Here is a 22,595-nt window from a genome sequence, read left to right on the forward strand (position 1 = left end):
AGTTCCTCCTCAAAGGCTGTAGATAATATTCTGAGCCATATCCTATGAGCTGTCTTGTAGATACTGAAACTCCCACCAGGTGGAAGAAGTTAACTGCATAAGTCCAGACTGTAGCCATGACATAAACTGCCACAATTTGGGAGAACTGGCCTCAAGGAAATAGGAACAAATCAATCCTGGAACTGAAGATTATGGACTTAAAATAATCAAGATGACGCTGGTCAGACCACCAATGATGAATTTCAAGGTGACTGTCAGAGCTGACTGTGCCGTTTCTGCACATAGCCCCCTCCCTCTGCCTGTAAAAATTCTTGCCTCCTGATTGTCAGGGAGAGGGGGAGCTGGCCTTTGGACGGGAGTCTGTCCTCCCCCAGCACAGGTTGCTGGCATCCAAAATAAAGCAAACTTTCCTTTCCACCAAACTTGCCCCTTTATTGGCTTTTGAGCAGCGAGAAGTCAGACCCCACTTGTGGTTATATTGACATATGTAAGGGGGCAAATAAATATTTGATGAACACTAACTGTCTCTGCAACCTGCTGAGACCAGAAAATCATGCAGACTTTTGCTGTGGGAGACAACTACTGCTTCTGTCGCCCAACATGGTTCCCCGCGCCCCCCACTGCAGCAGAACTGCTCCTCTTCACGCCGCGTGGAGCCAGTTTCAAAGGTGGCCACATTACTCAATCTGTCCAACTGAAGTCTTAGTGTGGAATTTTCCACTTCAATGTTGGAAATTGCACCAAAGTTAGCACAATGCAATTTGCACACTAAAGACGCAGGTGCCGGTCTAGTTGCTCAGTCATGTCCGACTCTTTTGCAATCCCATGGACTGTAGCCCACAAGTCTCCTTGGTTCATGGGATTTCCCAGGCAAGAATACTGGAGTGGGTTACCATGTCCTTCTCCAGGGGATCTTCCAGAACCAGAGATCAAACCCATGTCTCCTACATTGGCAGGCAGATTTTTTTTTTTTTTTTTTTTTTTTTTTACCACTAGCGCCACCTGGAAAGCCCCAGCTACCCAGAGTTAGTTCAAATTTCACAGGTTAAGGGCACCGTCCTCTACAGCCCATCCTCACTGGAGGCACCAGCCCAGGCCACCCACACTTCTGACCCACTGCTGCAAATGCAGGGGTTCCCATGAGCTCCTTGGGTTTGATAACTCCCTAGGACAACTCACTGAACTCAGGAAAACACTATCCAGATTTATTATAGCAAAAGGATACCAAATAAGAACAGCCAAAGGAAGAGACATAAGGGGCACCATGTGGGAAGGTTCCAAATGCGAAGCTTTTGTGTCCTCAGGATGAGTCACTCTTCTGGGACATTGATATACTCGTCAGAGTTGTTTTCACTGGGGTTTCACTCTATAGCTATGTGATGGGGCCATTGGCCATGAGATTGAACTCAATCTCTACTCTCTTTCACCCATGGAAAGTGGGGCTGATATTACTTGGTTCATAGCCCCAACCCTCTAATTACATGGTTGGCCCTTCTGACCTGGCCAGCCCCATCCTAAAACTCTCTGGGGGCCAACAATGAGTCACCTCATATAAACTCAGGTGTGGTCCAAGAACCCACAGATGAATTACAAAGGCACTCCTATCACTCGGGAAATTCCAAGAGTTTTGAGGTTTTCTTCCAGGAACCAGGGACGGAGGCCAGCCAAATTCATCAGACAACAGCTGAGATGATGAAAGTCTGTAGCTACCAGCTACCAGGTCACCTGCCCTCCATTCATTCCCTCTGGCCACCCCTATCACCTACCACAGAGAGGAAAATCCTGGTAATGAGAGAGAATAAAATCAACACAAAGAGAAGATGAGATGAGATGAGACATGGAGAGTGAGAGCAAGCCCTGACTACACAGGCTGATTTCTTCATTGCAGCCCTGTCTCTCCCAGTTACAGGAGTCAATAAATCTCAACTCTCATTTAAGCTGCATGAAATTAAATCCCTGTCACTTGAAATCCAAAAAAAAAAAAAAGAATATCCTTCCCTTCAGGAGCATACTATTTGAATGAAGGGTGACGTATACAAATGAAAAACGACATGACAATTTTCAGGCAACAATTTAAGAATAATCATACATTCATTCCATTCATTCATGATTAAGTGCTGCAGGAGAAAGAACTATTTTCTCAAGGAAGATCCAAAAGCTATGACATCCACTTTTATTCTAGTTCTTACTTTATTCAACAACGTGCCGTCGCTTGGAATGACAGGACAAAGGTACTACGGAACATATCTGAAAGCAGGAGGAACACAAGGAAGAGCTGGACCTTATTTTATGCATCAGGGTGTTCACCATCATCCCCATGGGAGTGGAGGCCATTAGGAGTACAGCAGAGTCATCAAATTCTGAAAATACATATTGCCTTTAAAACCAAAAACAAGTTTTAATTTGCAATCTCTTTTTAAAAGTATTAATGTATATCTTTCAAAGTAGGTTAAAAAGCTTATTTCAATGAAAGAAAGGTGGATTGCAACAATAGCAAGTCATACAAGTAGCAACATGCTCCTCTTCGCAAAACACTGAGAATCACTACTTTATACAATAGGTGTGTTTCTGAGAATCACTCTGTGACTCCTTGATTTGGGTCCTATTTAACCATCAATTACCATGATTATTTCAGATTGATGGGCTGCTCCATTCAATCAGACAATCAGCGGTGTGTCATCTCCCTGCCAGGTCCTGATGGGTCAGTAGGTTAAGCAAAGTAAGTGCTGAACAGGCATCATTCCTCCAGTAAGTATGTTTCATGATACCAGCAGAATCCTAAGTCCACGGTGGGTGTCAAAAATAGAGACTGCTTGGCAGAGCCCCACTTCGAGAAAGTCTCATCAGAGTCACCCTAAAAGTATCCTTCCACGAGGGTGAAACTGTCGGCTTCAGTGTGACTTGCACAGTTCTCCAAGACAGGCTCCACCTCCAGCATCAGACTATAGAGTTTTGACAGGGAGCTTTGGTCCTAAGGATGTTCTTGAATCTGAGGAAGATGGCCAGGATCGGAAAACCCTAGCGGGCAGGTGAGATGGTGACTATTGACAGCTGATAGGCTCAGAGGCTGGCAAAATTATCTGTTGAATGAATCCCTTTGACTGCAAGGATCACAACAAATTGTGGAAAATTCTTCAAGAGATGGGAATACCAGACCACCTTGCCTGCCTCCTGAGAAATCTGTATGCAGGTCAAGAAGCAATAGGTAAAACTGGACATGGGACAACAAACTGGTTCCAAATTGGGAAGGGAGTACGTCAAGGCTGTATGTTGTCACCCTGCTTATTTAACTTATATGCAGAGTACATCATGAGAAATGTTCTGCTGGGTGAATCACAAGCTGGAATCAAGATTGCCAGGAGAAACATCAATAACCTCAGATATGCAGATGACACCCACTCTAACGGCAGAAAGTGAAGAGGAGCTAAAGAGCCTCTTGATGAGGGTAAAAGAGGACAGTGAAAACCTGGCTTACAATTCAGCATTCAAAAAACTAAGATCATGGCATCTGATCCCATCACTTCATGGCAAATAGATGGGGAAAAAGTGGAAACAGTACAGATTTTTATTTTCTTGGACTCTAAAATCACTGTGGATGGTGACGACAAGCACAAAATTTAAAAAAAACTCTGGTTCTTTGGAAGAAAAGCTATGAAAAACCTAGACAGCATATAAAAAAGCAGAGACATCACTTTGCTGACAAAGGTCCGTATAGTCAAAGCTATAGTTTTTCTAGAAGTCAGGTATGGATGTGAGGGTTGGACCAGAAAGAAGGCTGAGCACCAAAGAATTGAGGCCTTCCTACTGTGGTACTGGAGAAGACTCTTGAGAGTTTCCTAGACAGCAAGGAGATCAAACCAGTCAATCCTAAAGGAAATCAACCCTGACTATTCGTTGGAAGGACTGATGCTGAAGCTGAAGTTCCAATACTTTGGTCACCTGATGCAAAGAGCTGACTCACTGAAAAATACCCTGATGCTGGGAAAGATTGAAGGCAGGAGAAGGGGGTGAGAGAGGATGAGATGGTTGGATGGCATCACCAGCTCAATGAACATGAGTTTGCAAAAACTGGGGGAGATAGTGAAGGACTGGGAAGCCTGGCGTGCTGCAGTCCATGGGGTCACAAAGAGTCAAACACAACTTAGTGACTCAACAAACAAAGCAAACAAAACACACCGTGACATCTTTGTAGCAAAGGATCTTTTTGCTAAAATGACGTCACCTTCAGGGGCCTGTAATTTTGGTAAATTCTGATTCCTAGGAATAATATATCTCATATCTACTGAACTTTCCACGATGACCAAGAGTTTTCAACACTGTGGTTTAGGAAACTGGAACTTCAGAACATGTACCAACAGCAATTTGGCTTGAATGCCAGCCAAGGACTCTCTCCCCAAAGGTGGGATCAGTCAAGACTTGAGAAATCAGGATATTAACTACCATTTATTTGTGCTCACTATGTGCTATATCAGGCTTCCCTGGTAGCTCAGGTGGTAAAGCGTCTGCCTGCAATGCAGGAGACCCAGGTTCGATCCCTGGGTTGGGAAGGTGTGCTATATCCAATTGTATCAACGTCATCTTATCAAATCTCACATGACTTTACATGGTAAATATTGTTATCCCCATTTTAGAGATGACGAAACTGAGGCTCGGAGATGTCATCTGCTGCTAAGCAGTGGAACTAGGACGTGATTGCTTGTTCAGCTCCAAAACCCACGCTCCAAACACCTGCTCCCTCAGCTGCAAGTTGCCAGCATTGTCAAGGAGAGTATCCCACTCTTCACCTACAGCCTGATCAAACTTGCCTCCCTGTCCTCTGAGACCAGGTGCAAATTCTTCAGTCTGATCAAGACGCCAGAGGATTACACCATCATTGTCAATGAGGAGGGCTTCCTGGAACTGCCCTCCTCAGAACACCTGGGTGTGGCCAATGCCACCTGGCTGGCCCTCAGTGTGGTGTCTGGCAGCAGCAGCTTCTCCAGTTTCCAGCCCATCGGCATGACCGAGATCGTCAAGTCAGTCATCGCCCCAATGGCCAATCAGAACATCTGTGTCCACGCTGTCCACCTACCAGATGGACTTCATCCTGGTGTGTGAGTAGGACCTGCCCTTCATCACCCACGCCTTGTCATCAGAGTTAACCACCCTGCACGTCATCAATAGCGAGATGCTGGCAGCTGAGAACCTCAGCATCACGCACTGCTTCAAGAAGGCCGAGGCCATCCAGAGGCCCGTCATTCACCCACTGTCCAGCCCGAGCAACAGGCTCTGTGTCACCAGCCTGGACTCTGACATACCGCCCACTGTTGCCACACTCCTTATGGACGTCACGTTCTACTCCAGTGGACTGAAGGACCCCCTGGTGTCCTCCAGCGATAACTGTGGCCCCACCCACTTCTCCTTCTCCCTGATCGAGGGCTACATCTCCCTGGTGATGGACGAGCAGACCCAGAAGAGGTTTCCTAGTAATTTGTTGTTCACGAGCGCATCTGTGGGGCTCTGGAAGATGGTGAGGATTGGAGGTCAGGCCCTGGGATTTGATAAGTGCATCGAAGTGGCATGGATCTCTGAGACTTTGGCCACCACAGACATCCCAACCTACTACAGCAGCACCTTCAAGTTCTTCCACACACTGGTGCCGGAAGAAAACATCAGCTCCCTGAAAGTCAGGCAAGCAGAAAAATAAGGAGGGCCTCTTCCGTTCCTCCCCATCCGTGCCCCCAGGCCTGAGCCCACCCTGCCCTGAAGACTCTTGCAGTATTTCTCAAAAGACTAGAAGATGGGCCCCGCGGCCCCCAAAAGATGGGTCTCTAGGAGACACCCTCAATGGCTGGGACCCAAGCCAAGGCTTCCCCGTGCCCTCCTGCCTTCCTGGAGTCCCCAGATCCTCCAGTGAGACCCCCCACCTCTTCCCCCAACCCAGAAAATGGTGTCTGGGGCCCAGGGAGTTGTAAGCCCAGCCACATTCTCATCCGGCCTTACCTAGGGCTGGGGGGTTGGGGGGAGGGCGAGGTGGGAGGGGCGTTGGTAGATGCCGAAGGAAGCTGGGGTACCGATTCTCCTGTCATCTTGGGGGCTGGTTGAGCAGGGCAGAGTTCATGGGGCCCAGGAAGACCCTTGTGAGGACAGCGGCTCTGGATCCTGCGTTTGCTGGTGTCTGGTTCCATCAGCTCTGGGCTGGTTCCTGTAGACTGGAGGCCAGTGGATGGTGGTGTGCTGGTGAGGCTCCCAGGGAGCCCCCGGTGGGGGCGGAGGGAGCTGATCCGGACAGGGACCCTAGACACCCAGAACCTTGCCTGCCAACCACAGGGCCCGTGCCCCAACTCCCAGCAAGACTGCCAAGGGGGTCCTGTCCAACCCTCTCCACCACAAGCGCTCATCCTCAGGGCAGCAGGGTTCCCTAGAGACCTAGCAGCCTGGAACATGAGCTCCTATGCCCTCTCCTTTCCCCGGACCCTCCTGGGGCTGGCAGAGCCTCGATTCTCCCCAGGTGGGGGCATCCCCAGCATTCTGGCCTGGGGTTTCCTTAGCTCACCCCCACCTCCCCAGCAATCAACTAGACTGGCCCAGGGCTCCCCCACTGTCCTGCCCTCCCTGACCCACTTGTGGGGGAACATGGAAGGCCTCTGCCCCCCAACTCACCTGCCCGCCCACCCCTCAGTCCAAGGACCGTGGCGTTCATGAGTATTTAACCAGGGAGGCAGCTTGTCTGAGCCTGAATAGAGAAAACCGTGCCTTGGTGTAGTTTCCCACTTAATGTATTTGCACCCAGGCTGCGGTTGGCAGGGGGTTCAGGGGACAGGACCTGCTGAGCCTGTTGGGGCCCGAAGTGTAACATCACTTGGTTGACATCTGTGGCTCCAGGGACAACCATGAGAACTGAAGCTGCTTCCAGGGCTTTCCCTTCAGAGCAGAAAGCTGGAAGCAGAGCTCAGTTACGATCCAGGGGTCCCCGGGGCACCCCACACAGGGCTGGCAAGGCAGAGTTGTTCTGAGCATCAGAGGAAGGGCCACGAGGAGGTGGACAGGCGGATGGCAAGAGAGCCCCCACCCAGAGAATGGGGGGACCCCCGTGTCTCCTCTCCAGTGGGTGGTGTCTTCTGAGTGAGCAGGACTGGCAGAGTCCTCCTCAGTGACTAGACATCTGCTGACAGTGCTGTCCCTGAGAAGCTGGGAGGAGAAGGCCCATTCTCTTGAGCGAGTGAAAGCCCCACTCACCTCCTCTCCAGGCCACATGGGACCCTCTGAGTCCCGGAAACCCACCCGGTCAGGGAGCTGTGTCTGAATCCTTACAGATATTCAGAGCCCAACCACTGATTCGGAACCCATGTGGCTGGATTTTTTTTTTTTTTGGTTGTTTTTTTTTAAGTGAAGTCATTTTGCACAAAAGTCCAGAACACCCAAAACATGTCCATTGTTTGCTGGTTCTGAAACCGGGGTGACTGCATGGGCAGGGCAGCCCTTCAGGTCCTGAACCCCCTTTCTGTCCTTGGAAGGCCTTAATGTTTCCATGGTGTGCCCTCCAGTGACCCCGAGTCAGTCCTCCACCTCTCCTCCCCACAGAGCAAGTGTGTGGGCCCCTGACCCCCAGAAACAGGTCTCCCCAGACAACATACGGACTAGGACATATATTGTACACACATATAGATACCTGTGTTTTATGTTGATATAGATATATACTGTAAATAGCATATATACTTGAGCACTATATATGTTAATATATATTTAAAAAAACAACAAACACCTGCTCCCATGTAACCTACACTACCAATTGCCCTCTAACTGCCATTACCCACCTCTTTCATAGTTGCATAACCCCAGTTGTGTATTAATCTTATACGAGCCAGCACCACTTCTCAAGATTCAAGTAAAGTATCATTGGTCTCTGAGAGAAATCAACATGAGCCACGAACACAAGCCTCATGCATCATTTCATATTTTCTAGTAGGCACCCTGAAAAAAAGTAGCATAAGAGAAAAATCAATTTTTATAATCTGTCTTAATTAGCCCAATATACTTAAAATAGTATCGTTCAATATGTAATCAGTTTAAAAATTATAAATGAAAACTTATAAGGACACTAAAAGTGTGGGAGAAACCCAAGAGTTGAGGGCAGAAGAAATGAAAGAATGGAGTTGCGATTTACTGAGGCAGGACAACTAGAGGAAGGGCAGATTGGGGGCAAAGAAGAAATCAAGAACTCAGTTTTGATGCGTTGTTTGAGATGCCAATCAGACATTGCATGGTCAAGCTCGATTTGTGGATTTACAAGGTGGATTTATGAGTCTGGAGTTTGGTGGAGAGGTCCAAGTTGGAGGTCTAACATGGGGAATCATTAGCACATGAATGAATTTTAAAGCAATGAGATGGGATGAGCTCATCAAGAAAGAGAACAAATAGAGAAGAAAGGTTTGAGGACTGGCCTCAGGGTATTTGAACATTCGAAGTCCAAAAAAACCGGAAGCATCCCAAAAGGAGACTGAGGGGCAGTGTCAGTGTTATAGGAGGGGAACAGAGGAGCCAAGGAAACAAAAGTGTTTCAGAGCAAAAGGGCTGATCAGCTACATCAAATGCCGCTGATGGGTCAGGAAAAGAAGGTCACCCACTGGGTCTGTCAGCACATCAGGAACTTTGCTAAGAGGAGCTCCCATGGAGGAGAGGGCGGTAAAGCCCACTCATGCTCCACGTCAGGGAAATGGAACTCAGAACCACAGGGAGATAGCACGTCACACCTGTCAGACTGGCAGCTGTCAGAAAGTCAAGAAATGACAAATGTTGGCGAGGATGCGGATAAGAGGGAATCCTTGTGCACAGCTGGTGGGGAGGGGGGTGAGGCCACCATGGAAAGCAAAATGGGGATTTCTCAAAAAATTAGAAAGAGAGCTTCCATACGATCCAGCAATTACACGCCTGGGTATTTATCCAAAGAAAACAAGAACCTAACTCAAAAAGACACATGTGCCTTCATGTTCATTGCAGCATTATTTACAACAGCCAAGACATTGAAACAATATGTGTCCATAAATAGATGAATGGATTTGAAAATGTGGCATACATTTAAAATGTGGATTTTTAAATGTACCAGTGTGAGAGTTGGACCATAAAGAAAGCTGCGTGCTGAAGAATTGATGCTTTTGAACTGTGGTGTTGGAGAAGACTCTTGAGAGTCCCTTGGACTGCAAGGAGATCCAACCAGTCCATCCTAAAGGAAATCAGTCCTGAATATTCATTGGAAGGACAGATGCTGAGATGAAGCTCCAGTACTTTGGCCACCTGATGTGAAGAGCCAACTCACTGGAAAAGACCCTGATGCTGGGAAAGATTGAAGGCAGGAGAAGGCGACAGAGGATGAGATGGTTAGATAGCATCATCAACTCAAAGGACATGAATCTGAGCCAACTCCAAGAGATAGTGAAGGACAAGGGAGCCTGGCATGCTGCAGTCCATGGAGTCTCAAAGAGCCAGACACGACTTAGTGACTGAATAACAACAATACAATGGAATATTAGCCATAAAAGAAGAAGGAAATCTTTCCATCTGCAACAAAATGGATGGGCCTTGAGGGTGTTATGCTAAGGGAAATGTCAGACAGAGAAAGACAAATAGCAGATGATTTCACATATGTACAGAATCAAAAACAAAACAAACAGCAAATTCCCATTGGCTGTCTATTTTACATACTGTACTGAAAATTTCCATGTTACTCTCTCCATGCTGTATGACTCAGGGAACTCAAACAAGGGCTCTGTGACAATCTAGAAGGGTGGGATGGGGAGGAAGATGGGAGGGGGGTTTGGGAGGGAGGGGACATGGGTGTACCTATGGCTGATTCTTGTTGATGTATGACAGAAAACCACAAAATACTGCAAAGCTATTATCCTTTAATTAAAAACAAAAAGGAAAAGCCCAAACTTGTAAATAAAAGATTGGAGGTTTTCAGAGGCAAGAGGTGAGGGGTGGGTAAAATGGGTGGAGAGAATCAAAGTGTACAAACTTCCAGTTATAAAATAAATGTCATGGGAGTGTACTGTCCAGCCTGGTGACTATACTTAATAATACTCTGCTGTATATCTGAGGCTTGCTAGTGCATCTTAGGGCTTCCCTGGTGGCTGCCTGCAATGCAGGAGACCTGGGCTCAATCCCTGAGTTGGGAAGATCCTCTGGAGAAGGAAACGGCAACCCACTCCAGTACTCTTGCCTGGAAAATCCCATAGATGGAGGAGCCTGGGAAGCTGCAGTCCATGGGGTTGCAAAGAGTCGGACACGACTGAGCGACTTCACTTTAGTTCATCTTAACAGTTCTCATCACTATGGCTGATTCATGTTGTATATGGCAGAAACCAACACAACACTATAAAGCAATTATCTTTCCATTAAAAATAAATAAGTTACTTTTTAAAAGTTCTCATCACAATAAAAGTATTTGTAACTATGTGTGGCGATGGATGTTAACTAGATTTATTGTGGTGATCACTTATCAACACATAAAACTATCAAATCATGTTGTACTAACATGACTAACACAATGTTACATGTCGGTCATAGCTCAGCATTTTTTAAAACCTGACTGGAGAAGATTCAAAAGAAAATTGAAGGAACAGAAGAAGAGTTCGTGAGTAGGGAAACCATTTGAAGCAGTTTTGCTGTAAAAAAGAGAGAAACAGTTATTTTAGTGTAGAAGATTCAGGGTTGTTGTATGTGCTTCCTTGTGTGAGTATCGTTCAGTGGAGTGGAAATATGATTTTGAAGAAAGAGAAAGATGAAATTGACACAAGGGAAATTCTTAGGTAGACAGGATGGGAGGGGCAGCAGTCCACAGTTTGAGAAAGTGAGATGAAGATAGGAACACGGAAGCGCACCCGGGATCTCCTGTTATGTAAAGCTATACATGTCCGATGTAATGGACGTGAGTTTGAGCAAGCTCTGGGAGTTGGTGATGGACAGGGAAGCCTGGCATGCTGCAGTCCACGGGGTTGCAAAGAGTTGGACACGGCTGAGCAACTGAACCGAACTGATACATTTTAACGTTTGTTGTTGTCCAGTCGTTAATTGGGACCCCATGGACTACAGCACACCAGGATTCCCCATCCTTCACTATTTCCGAGTTTGCTCAAACTCATGTCCATTGAGTCAGTGATGCCAGCCAACCATTTCATCCTCTGTCATCCCCTTCTCCTCCCGCCTTCAGTCTTTCCCTGCATCAGGGTCTTTCCAATGAGTCCGTTCTTCACATCAGTTGGCGAGAGTATTGGAGCTTCAGCTTCAGCATTAATCCTTCCAATGAATATTCAGAGTTGATTTTCTTTAGGATTGAGTAGTTTGATGTCTTTGATGTCCAAGGAACTCTCAAGAGTCTTCTCCAGCACCACAATTCAAAGGCATCAACTAAGTCATGTTATTTGATTTTTCAGCTGTCTATAGGCAAAACAACATCCTAGTAGAAACATTTTACCAGGAGACCCTAAAGGGGTTTACCAAGTGACTTATATGATCAGTAAAGACATGGGCTTTGAAAGCCAATAGACCAACAGGCAAAGCAGAGATTCAGGACCTTCAGAACAATGAGACTCTCAGCTGCCCTGGAAGCCACAAACTGAACTCAGAATAAGAGGGTTTCCAATACTTTAAGAATGTAATAATTTAACTCTGCTATCTATTTGTCCTACACTGATGACTTTCTCAATAAAAACCAAGAGCTGGACCTCTCCCAGAAAGCACATTCATCCTATTCTGAGGTCATTCCCCTGGAGTAAGGAGCTCCTTTGGAAATGGATGTGTTTTTTGGCAGGAGACAGCAGGAAAGAGTCCCACATTCTATTCAGTAGACATCCCCTGACTCCTACCTAAGCTCAGCTGAGTTTCCAGGAGGTGGGAAATGGAAGTCAGTTTTAAGGACAGAGAAATGAAATGCCATAAGGGGAAGTTAAGGGCTCTGCACTCACGATCCCAACGTGGGGGTGGGATTTTCCCCACACCACCAAGTGATGCTCTGTGACACCAACTGGGTCCTACAAATCAGCTCCATTCTGACACCATCTATCCGCAGAGAGCATCAGGTTCTGCAGGTAAAGGGCTCAGACCCCAAGCACAAGTCCAGGTTGTTACCTGTGCTTCTGCTTGGCTACAAGTTGGAGGTTCAAACAATCCCCTCCAACTCAAAAACAAACAGTTTCCCGTGGCTCATAGAAAGTGAAACTCCAAGCACAGCCTCCTGGCTCCTTCCTACACTGTAGCCCTGCCCCCTCCCCAGCCATGGTGCCTCAGCCCCTCTGTCCTTTTTCTGTCCTTCACACACACCACGTGCCCTTCCCTTCGTCTGACACACTTCTCCCTCCATCCTGCCTCATTTTCTCTGCTTGAGCCTCATTTCCACTGAGAACCTTCGTAACATCCCTGAGCGGGTTACATCCCCATCCTGTGTTCTCATTAAGCGGTGTGTGTCTCTTTGCTGCTGACACTGTTTTGAGTCCTGTTGGGCTGACATGATCAATATCCAAGAAGGCGTTATACTCCCACCACCAGGCATAGAAGAGGCAATTGGTCAGGATGGGCTGAATACATGATATAAAGATGAAATGCGCATCAGAGTAGTTCTCTGCTGTCTACAGAGTGCTTCTGCACAGAGTAACATGTCACCTTACAACTTCACTTTGAAGGCAATGTTAGCACCACCTTTCTGTAGATGACAAAGCTTGGTTTTCTTAGATTTAGTTCTGTTTTACTCTCCTGTGATTTTGTAAAATGCTATTTCATTATTCCTTCTCTAATCTTTACTATTTCTGTTCTTGTCTTTTTTGATTTTGCTCAGTTGCTCTTTTCCTTCTTAAACTGGAACTCAGCTCACTGATTCAATAAACTTTTTTGTATACATTTAAAGCCAGAAGTTGCACTCAATATATTGCCTTAGCTATCATACATTCCACAGTTTTGGGGTAGTGTTTTTGTTGTTAGTTCAAAATATTTAAATTCCCCCATTAAGATATTTTCTTTGCTCTAGGAATCATTTAGAAATCATATTTGATTTGACTTTTAAAATGCTTATATCACAAAAACTTTAGGGGATATCTTTTTAGCTGTTGCTCTCAAAAAATTGCTGTAGTCTGGTCAGAATTTTTATTATTGATTCTTTGGTTTTGTTGTGATTTCCCTTATGGCCAAGTATGTAACCAATTATTGTAAATGTCACATGAGTTGCTTGAAGCCTCAGTGTTACACAGGGTGGCCCACTTGGATGGGGGACTCTAGGACTTAGTGTGCCTGATATCTCTCTTGAGAAACAGGTTTATAAAAGTTTTTGCTTTTTGCTTCCTTTCTTTTTTAAGTTTATTTTATTGAAGTATAGTTGATTTGCAATGTTGTGTTAATTTCTACTTTTTCTACAGCAAAGTGATTCAGTTATACATATCTTTGTATATGTTCTTTTTCATTTTCTTTTCCATTATGGCTTCAGTCGCAGGATACTAGACATAGTTCCCCATGTTGTACAGTTGGACCTTGTTGTTTATTGACTCTGTACATAATAGCTTGCAGCTCCTAACCCCAACCTCCCAATCTTTCCCTCCCCCGACCTTGGCAACCACCAGTTGGTTCTTTGTGTCTGTGAGTCTCTTTCTGTTTCATAGGTAAGCTCATCTGTGCTGTATTTTAGATTCCACATATACATGATATGGTCTTTGTCTTTCTCTTTTCAACTTACTTAGTGTGAAAATCTATAGGTCCATCCATGTTGCCTGTGCTTCCTTTCTAATCACTGTAATAAAATGGAATGTGTTTCTGCTGATATTAGTACATTTTTTGAGTCATTTGTGCCATCCACCGTGTTAATCTCCTGCTTTACAAACATAATCTCAGTTAACTCTTACCGCATCCTGAGAGGGTATCTTCTATTAATGCAGCCATTTTACAGACAAGCATACATGGCACTCAGAGGTTAATCAAACTTCCTAAGCCAACTCCGCAGTAGAGCTGGTTTTCATCTCGGTTTACACGACTCCCACGGCTGCACATTTAAGGACAACATGCTGGACTAAGGGAGTGAGCTGCCACGTCTTGCTGGGGAATTAGGTAATCCCCACCTCTCCAACTAAATGAATCTGAGCCCTTCTAGGCCATGGACAACTCAGAGAAAAGACACATGTGATTACAGCAGGGTCTGTTTTCCTCTGCTTGGTTTTACAATAGCAAACTATCTTCTCTTAATCCTGTTCAGTTCAGTTCAGTTCAGTCCCTCAGTCGTGTCCGACTCTTTGCAACCCCATGAATCGCAGCATGCCAGGCCTCCCTGTCCATCACCAACTCCCGGAGTTCACTCAGACTCATATCCATCGAGTCAGTGATGCCATCCAGCCATCTCATCCTCTGTCAGCCCCTTCTCCTCTGCCCCCAGTCCCTCCCAGCATCAGAGTCTTTTCCAATGAGTCAACTCTTCGCATGAGGTGGCCAGAGTACTGGAGTTTCAGCTTTAGCATCATTCCCTCCAAAGAAATCCCAGGGTTGATATCCTTCAGAATGGACTGGTTGGATCTCCTTGCAGTCCAAGGGACTCTCAAGAGTCTTCTCCAACACCACAGTTCAAACACATCAATTCTTCAGTGCTCAGCCTTCTTTACAGTCCAACTCTCACATCCATACATGACTACTGGAAAAACCATGGCCTTGACTAGACGGACCTTAGTCGGCAAAGCAATGTCTCTGCTTTTGACTATGCTATCTAGGTTGGTCATAACTTTTCTTCCAAGGAGTAAGCATCTTTTAATTTCATGGCTGCAGTCACCATCTGCAGTGATTTTTGAGCCCCTCAAAATAAAGTCTGACACTGTTTCCACTGTTTCCCCATCAATTTCCTATGAAGTGATGGGACCAGATGCCATGATCTTCATTTTCTGAATGTTGAGCTCTAAGCCAACTTTTTCGCTCTCCTCTTTCACTTTCATCAAGAGGCTTTTTAGCTCCTCTTCACTTTCTGCCATAAGGGTGGTGTCATCTGCATATCTCAGGTTATTGATATTTCTCCCAGCAATCTTGATTCCAGCTTGTGTTTCTTCCAGTCCAGCATTTCTCATGATGTACTCTGCATACAAGTTAAATAAGCAGGGTGACAATATACAGCCTTGACGTACTCCTTTTCCTATTTGGAACCAGTCTGTTGTTCCATGTCCAGTTCTCACTGTTGCTTCCTGACCTGCACAAAGATTTCTCAAGAGGCAGGTTAGGTGGTCTGGTATTCCCACCTCTTTCAGAATTTTTCACAGTTTATTGTGATCCACACAGTCAAAGGCTTTGGCATAGTCAATAAAGCAGAAATAGATGTTTTGCTGGAACTCTCTTGCTTTTTCCATGATCCAGCGGATGTTGGCAATTTGATCTCTGGTTCCTCTGCCTTTTCTAAAACCAGCTTGAACATCAGGGAGTTCATGGTTCATGTATTGCTGAAGCCTGGCTTGGAGAATTTTGAGCATTACTTAAATTCAGACATAAATTGAAGAAAGTAGGGAAAACCACTAGACCATTCAGGTATGACATAAATCAAATCCCTTATGATTATACAGTGGAAGTCAGAAATAGATTTAAGGGACTAGATCTGATAGATAGAGTGCCTGATGAACTATGGAATGAGGTTCATGACAATGTACAGGAGACAGGGATCAAGATCATCCCCATGGAAAAGAAATGCAAAAAAGCAAAATGGCTGCCTGGGGAGGCCTTACAAATAGCTGTGAAAAGAAGAGAAGCAAAAAGCAAAGGAGAAAACTGAAACTCTGAATGCAGAGTTCCAAAAAATAGCAAGAAGATATAAGAAAGCCTTCTTCAGAGATCAATGCAAAGAAATAGAGGAAAAGAACAGAATGGGAAAGACTAGAGATCTCTTCAAGAAAATTAGAGATACCAGGGGAACATTTCATACAATGATGGGCTTGATAAAGGACAGAAATGGTCTGGACCTAACAGAAGCAGAAGATATTAAGAAGAGGTGGCAAGAATACATGGAAGAACTGTACAAAAAAGATCTTCACGACCCAGATAATCACGATGGTGTGATCACTCACCTAGAGCCAGACATCTTGGAATGTGAAGTCAAGTGGGCCTTAGAAAGCATCACTACGAACAAAGCTAGTGGAGGTGATGGAATTCCAGTTGAGCTATTTCAAATCCTGAAAGATGATGCTGTGAAAGTGCTGCACTCAATATGCCAGCAAATTTGGAAAACTCAGCAGTGGCCACAGGACTGGAAAAGGTCAGTTTTCATTCCAATCCCAAAGAAAGGCAATGCCAAAGAATGCTCAAACTACCTAATCCTGTTAGTTGGGGTTAAATCGAGTTTCAATTACACATTAAAATCAGAAGCGGTGTGGGTGCTAGGATGAGAAAAGCGGGGCAGGAGCCCTTTAGAGCTCCAGTCTGATGGCCCCTCACTGCACCCAGCGACTCCTTTCACCTTCCAAGCAAGGGGACTCTCCCCAACGTGGGCCACAAGAGCAGGAACCAGCATCTTCTCTGTTTTAAAATATATCCAAGCCAGGGTGGCCTACAGTGAGATATAGATATAATAACGCTATAAGACTGAAACAGGAAGCATACGAAAAGAGAAAAGTCAGTATACCAAGAACTTGGCTCCACCATTTATCAACTGTGTGTCCTTGAGCAAGTCTTAACCTCTCTGGGCCTTCAAGTTCCTCACATGTAAGATGGAGATAGCAATGGTATCCACTTCACAGGATGTTATGGTGATTAAGTGAGTAAATATACACAGAACACTGAAGGCAGCATCTGGCTCATCACAATGGCTATATAAATGTTAGCTACTATTATGTTGGTTTCCCAACAGAAGAGACACTAGAGCAAAGAATAAATTTATATCTAAACTATGCATTTTGGAAGCTCTTTCCCAAGGGAAAAACTGCCAGGCATCAAGACGGAAACTTGAATAATACTTGTGTTTTCAGTGAAGTTTCTGATGGGCCAAACGAGATGCTGAAAGTTTGTGTTCTGAAGCTGATACTTTTCCTGTATTTGAATAATTCTTGACATAAACTTGGAATCCTATGTGAGCATACAAAACTATTTTTAGTCATTAATTCACAGAGACTTAATGTGGTCATGTGGAAGTTAATGCCATTTTTTTTTCCAAATAATTTTCCTGCCACAATTTAAGCTAGAAACTGGCCAGTTGGAGGGCACTCATACTTTCCTCATAGCTCAGTTGGTAAAGAATCTGCCTGCAATTCAGGAGACCCAGCTTCAATTCCTGGGTCGGGAAGATCCACTGGAGAAGGGAAAGGCTGCAGTATTCCGGCCTGGAGGATTCCATGGAGTATGGGTTGCAAACAGCTGGACACAATTGAGTGACTTTCACTTTCAGGTAGTTAGTGGTTAATCAACGAGATTTAATTTGGCACCTTCCCTAGAGCAGACCCACCCAACTTTGGAGATAACTGGAATGCAATCTTCTATACATTTTTAATCTTTCTGACTCTGTTTCTCTCCTTCTATATAAATGAAGGGCCACTGACATGGTAAAATGATATTACACAGGAAAATCCCGTGGACAGAAGAGCCTGGTGGGCTATAGTCCATGGGATCGCGAAGAGTCAGGCATGACTTAGTGACTAAAGAACAACAATTAAGATTCCTCCCAGCACAGTGCCTGGCTCTAAGCAGGCACTTGAGAGCTAGGTTTCCATCTCTTCCCTTTCTTCACAGGTCGTGACCTCTGCTTTGAGGGGCTCACCACCCTCAACCCTGTGGTCAGGGCGAAAGCTTAGGGGGCTGCAGGGCTTGACTGAGCTCAGACCCCTACTGAGGCCTGGGTAGAGTGACAGCCTGTCAAGCGGGTATGTGGGACCCGGGAATGCCTAAATCGATGGTGGATTCAACAAGGGGGAGGTGGTCTGAGCCCCTCTCAGGAGGGTTTGCCTGGTGGTGGGCGGGAGGCGGGCAGGGAGCGGGGTCTGAGGCAGCAGAGGCTCCTCAGAGAAGTTCTGAAATGTTGTCTAGAGACAAAATCGCCCCTCCCGCGGCTTCCTTACTGTTGTTTCTAATTAGTTCCATGAATCTGTCAGGGTCGCTGAGGTTACTTTGAAAGGAAGCATGGAGAAGTGGGTGGCTTTCCTCTCCCATTGTCGGGTGACTAATAAAGCCGTCTTGTTTTGTTTTCTGGCCTGAGACTCTGTGAACATTTTAAGGAAGAACAGAGACCTTTTCAGAGAATGCAAAGCCTCTGTTCTGGAATTCCCCGGAGGAAGGCACCTCCACAGCTCTCTACCCAGCCCCGCCAAGGGAGAAAACAAGAACACTGCTGGACTCAAACGTCCATGTTCGATGGAAGCGCCGACGTGCTGACGTCATTCGTGCGTTTTAAAGCCTGACGTGAAAACTCCTCCGAAAATGAAGCTAACAGCCCATGTGTTCACTTTGGTCATTGGACGAAAACAGAAAAGGAGCATCTTCTGTTGAAATGAAGCCCTGTGAGCCCCAGGTGCCTCACCGGATGGAAGATCCCTCAGCCGGAGCTGTGGTGACTCAGGAAACCCAGGAAACCACCAAAGTTGGGAGGAAAATTCAACAAACCTGAAGGCGAAGAGCAGCCCCACGGAAGAGCTTCATGGTATCAGTATATTAACTGAGACCCTCTAATAAGCAAACACTAAAGTGTGAAGTTCTAAAATGATAAATCCATAAATGCTAAGTAATGCTGCTGTCTACCTTAAATGTTTCAGGTAAAATTTCTTTTGAAAATAAAAGTAAGACTATCTGAAAACAACAACAACAACCACTAGCAGCCCCAATACCTTAGCGCCCGCCTGGGAGGACCTCTCAAAAGCTGAGCAGGACTGAGGCAGCATTGCCGGAATCCCCAGAATTTTCCTTAACCTCCTGGTTGGGGTACAGAACGTAATTTGTGGGTCTGGAAAGATATACACGCTCATGCTGCAGTGAGAATTTCATCTAATCATTCATAGATAGAGGAATCAGTTGTCCAGTCGCTCAGTTGTGTCCAACTCTTTGTGACCCCATGGACTGCAGTATGTCAGGCTTCCCTGTCCTTAACCTCGTGATTGTCAAAGACAGACTTCAAATTAAATGAATCCACTGCTGTAAAAACCACTGTCTTCTGGCTGAAAAATTGCTTTCTTCATTGTCAATTTCTAGTTCATCATTACTTTTTCTCTACTTGGTCATTTGAAATCACTGGATTTAGAAGTTTGATTTTGACCAAACAACAATGTCTTTAAAAAGTATGGCCTTAATTGTTCCCTTACTTTCAAAAATGCCATCACACACTGAGGGTGTCATTCATTCACCAAATATGTGTGCATGCATCTATCACATTTTGCAGGAGACTGTATTAAGAAGAGTCATGTAAACAAATCACAAGCACCTGAAAAGTTCAATAAGAAGGCCAAACAATGAACACAGGCTGAACAATCAGAAATCTATGTTTAATTCATAAATAACACTCAGAAAGACACAGCCTGAGTTCAGCACCGAGAACCTGCAAGGTTGTCCAGAGTGGGCCAGGAGTCTTGTGAGAGAGATCAATCTGGATTTGGACCTTTAAAAATAAGGAAAAGTTGGAAAATCTTACAGGCTAAGAGAAGACATTTCAGAACAGAAAAATTATGTGAATAAAAGCTTGAAATCTGAAAAATATTGAAAAAGTTTCTTAATGGAAAGTTCCGTAGCCTGATACCAGAACCAACCAGCGATGGAATTAATGGGAAGAATATACCCTTACCTCATCTCCTCTGCTGCTTCGCTGCTGCCCTGGGTCCTGGCATACAGGGTCAGTGATGTAATTTGCCAAAGTCAATGCAAAATGAAAATGCACAGCCCGACGGGGTGGGGAAGTGAAACTCCCCTTCCCTTGGGCCCATCACACCAACACACAAGGAATGGATGACCCCAAGGAACTGCAACCTCTGCACAGGATGTGCTGGGCCCCTGGACCAGGAGCAGGTGAAAGGCCCCTGCCAAAGCCAGATAACAGCCAGCCTATGACAGGACAACCACCATCTTGCTCTGCCCCAGATGCCGTGGGGCCTGCACTTGACTCTGACCCTCCTGGGGCCACAGGCAGGCCCTGACAGGAGTGGAAATGGAGCCTGGGCCTCCCCACCAATGCCCCTGGGCAGAAGGCAGCAGGGGTCCTAGCAGGCGTGTGGGGAAGGCAGAAGTGGAAGATGAAGGGAAGGGGGAAGACCAAGTCCTCAGGGAGCTGGGTAACTGAAAGACGTTGCAGTGCAGTCAGCAAATGTGAAGGGTCAAGTTATTCTGTGAATAACATATATTCTGGTTCTGCGTATTCCCCTGCACCCCAGAGACCTCCAAGACAGTGACTCTCCCAGCCTGGCAAACCCCATCCTGTCACTCTTTGGAAAAACTGTCTACCATTAAGAGATGATGGACAGAATCAAACCAATTCATCAAGTGATTCAATGTGCAAAATCCAAAATAATAACTTTGAACCTCAGCTCTCCCTGTTATAGCTTATGTAACTATTTTTTGTCCCCTCTTTTTATTTAGTCTGCTAGGACAAAAGACCAACTATCATATTTGCCACAGAAAGTCCTTAAGATGAATGAGCATCAATCTTTTCGAGCTACTGCTGTCATATCCTTCCATTATCGACGCATTGCTTACTTTTTAGATCATTTCACATCTTCCAAGAGAAATTTTGTTAATTCTCACCACATTTAAGAAAAATCTGGGTGATTCCAGCTAAAGATTTGTCAATTTTGTTTATCTTTTCAAAGAACCAGCTCTTGATTTCATTTTGTCTGTTTAGTTCTCTGTTTCATTTATTTCCGGTGTAACCTTTGTTGTTCCCTTCCGGCGACTAACTTTGGACTTTGTTCTTCTTTTTCTAGTCTCTTGAGGTATAACGTTAGGTTGCTATTGGAGATTTTTCTTTTTTCCTGAGGAATTTCCTCTTTCTTTTATTTTTTAAATTTACTTTATTGAAGTATAGTTGATTTACAATGTTGTGCTAATCTCTGCTGTACTGCAAAGTGATCCAGTTATACATATATATACCTTCTCTTTTATAATCTTTTACTTTGTGGTTTATCACAGGATATTGAATCGAGTTCCCTGTGGTATACAGTAGGACCTTGTTGTGTATCCATCCTGTATATAATAGTTTGCATCTGCTAACCCCCAAACTCCCAATCCAACCCTCCTCCTTCCCCATCCCCTTGGCAACCACAAGTCTGATTAACTTCCCTCTTAGAACTGCTTTTGCTGTATTCCACAATAGGATTCTAGAAGTTGACTCTTCATTTCAGTTCTCCAAAGAGAATCAAAGGCCTGATAGCTTCCTGAAAGTGGGACAGAGCTTAAACACAAACAGAGAAGTCCTGACTCACAGGTCTGGGGTCAGCTGACATAGTTCCAGGAGGAGCAGCTGGAAACACACGTGAAGCCCCCCAGAAGCTGGTCCCTTGTGAAAGGCTCTGATGGGTGAGGGTCCCTGGGGGACATCACAGAAGGCCATTCACCCATGATAACTACAACTCGAGATTCCACCGCAGAAATAAGACCTACCGTGGCATGCTGATTTTGCCCTCATGTGTTGCAAAGGCCTGACCTTGCCTGTGTGTGCTCAGTCGCTTCAGTCGTGTCTGACTCTTTGCGACCCTATGGACTGTAGCCCTTCTCTGTCCATGGAATTCTCCAGGCAAGAATCCTGGAGTGGATTTCTATGCCCTTCTCCAGGGGATCTTCCCAACCCAGGGATGGAACCCAGGTATCCTGCATCTCCTGCATTGCAGGTGGATTCTTTACCGCTGAGCCACCGGGAAAGTCCCGACTGATCTTAAAAATACATAAAATAGACATATTGGCCATCAGATGCATTATACTCCTAAATGAACCAGGTATTTTTCAGTCAATTTTCTGATTAATCAGTCTTACACAAAGTTTTTCTAAAGGCAATTTGAAATCAAACAGCATCTTCTGTGATGTTTTCCCCCTACTTTTTATTTTAACATTTTCAAGCTTGGAATAAGATGACAGAATGCCGCAATGACTATCCCTATCCCCTCACCTACGTGCACCAGCTGTTACACTTTGTCATGCTGGCTTGGTTCAGCAGTAGTTCACCTTGGAGTCACACGGGATGAGCCTTGAGAAGGGTGAGAAGAGCCTCGCGCAGGCCAAGACGCCCTGGCTGCATGCCAACAGGTGGTTTCTCAGTCGTCAGGCATGTTGAGACCCTCTCGGCCTCTCTTGGCTAAGGCTTGACTGCTCTTTCTAGATTAAGAAACAAGAGAGATTAACTGAGGAAAAGTGTGCATTCCACTTACACAAATGCACTTAAGGGAATGTCGATAAATTCAGTAAATACAGGGACTTCCCTGGCAGTCCAATGGTTAAGAATCTGCCTTCCAATGCAGGAAACATGGGTTCAGTCCTTGGGCAGGGAACTAAGATCTCACATGCCAAGGGGCAACCAAGCCCATGTGCCACAACTAGAGAAAGCCAGCGTACGCACCGCAGTGAAGACCCAGCACAGCCAAAAAGAAAACATTCAATAAATAGAAAAAGAAAGAAAGTGAAGTCGCTCAGTTGTGTTCGACTCTTGGTGACCCCATGGA

The 22,595-nt window shown here is 45.3% G+C and overlaps 1 non-coding gene and 1 pseudogene across 1 annotated transcript; both read left to right on the forward strand.

Annotated features, from left to right (window-relative positions):
- The first annotated feature begins 211 nt into the window (after positions 1–211).
- On the forward strand, positions 212–5,686 carry LOC138089597 (cytosolic arginine sensor for mTORC1 subunit 2-like; annotated as a pseudogene).
- TRNAC-GCA (transfer RNA cysteine (anticodon GCA)) lies at positions 4,476–4,547 on the forward strand. Its single transcript has one exon. It is a non-coding gene; the product is annotated as a tRNA-Cys (tRNA).
- Positions 5,687–22,595: the final 16,909 nt, after the last annotated feature.

This window comes from Capricornis sumatraensis, chromosome 13, assembly GCF_032405125.1.
Source record: "Capricornis sumatraensis isolate serow.1 chromosome 13, serow.2, whole genome shotgun sequence".
In the NCBI taxonomy this organism is placed as follows: Eukaryota; Metazoa; Chordata; class Mammalia; order Artiodactyla; family Bovidae; genus Capricornis; species Capricornis sumatraensis.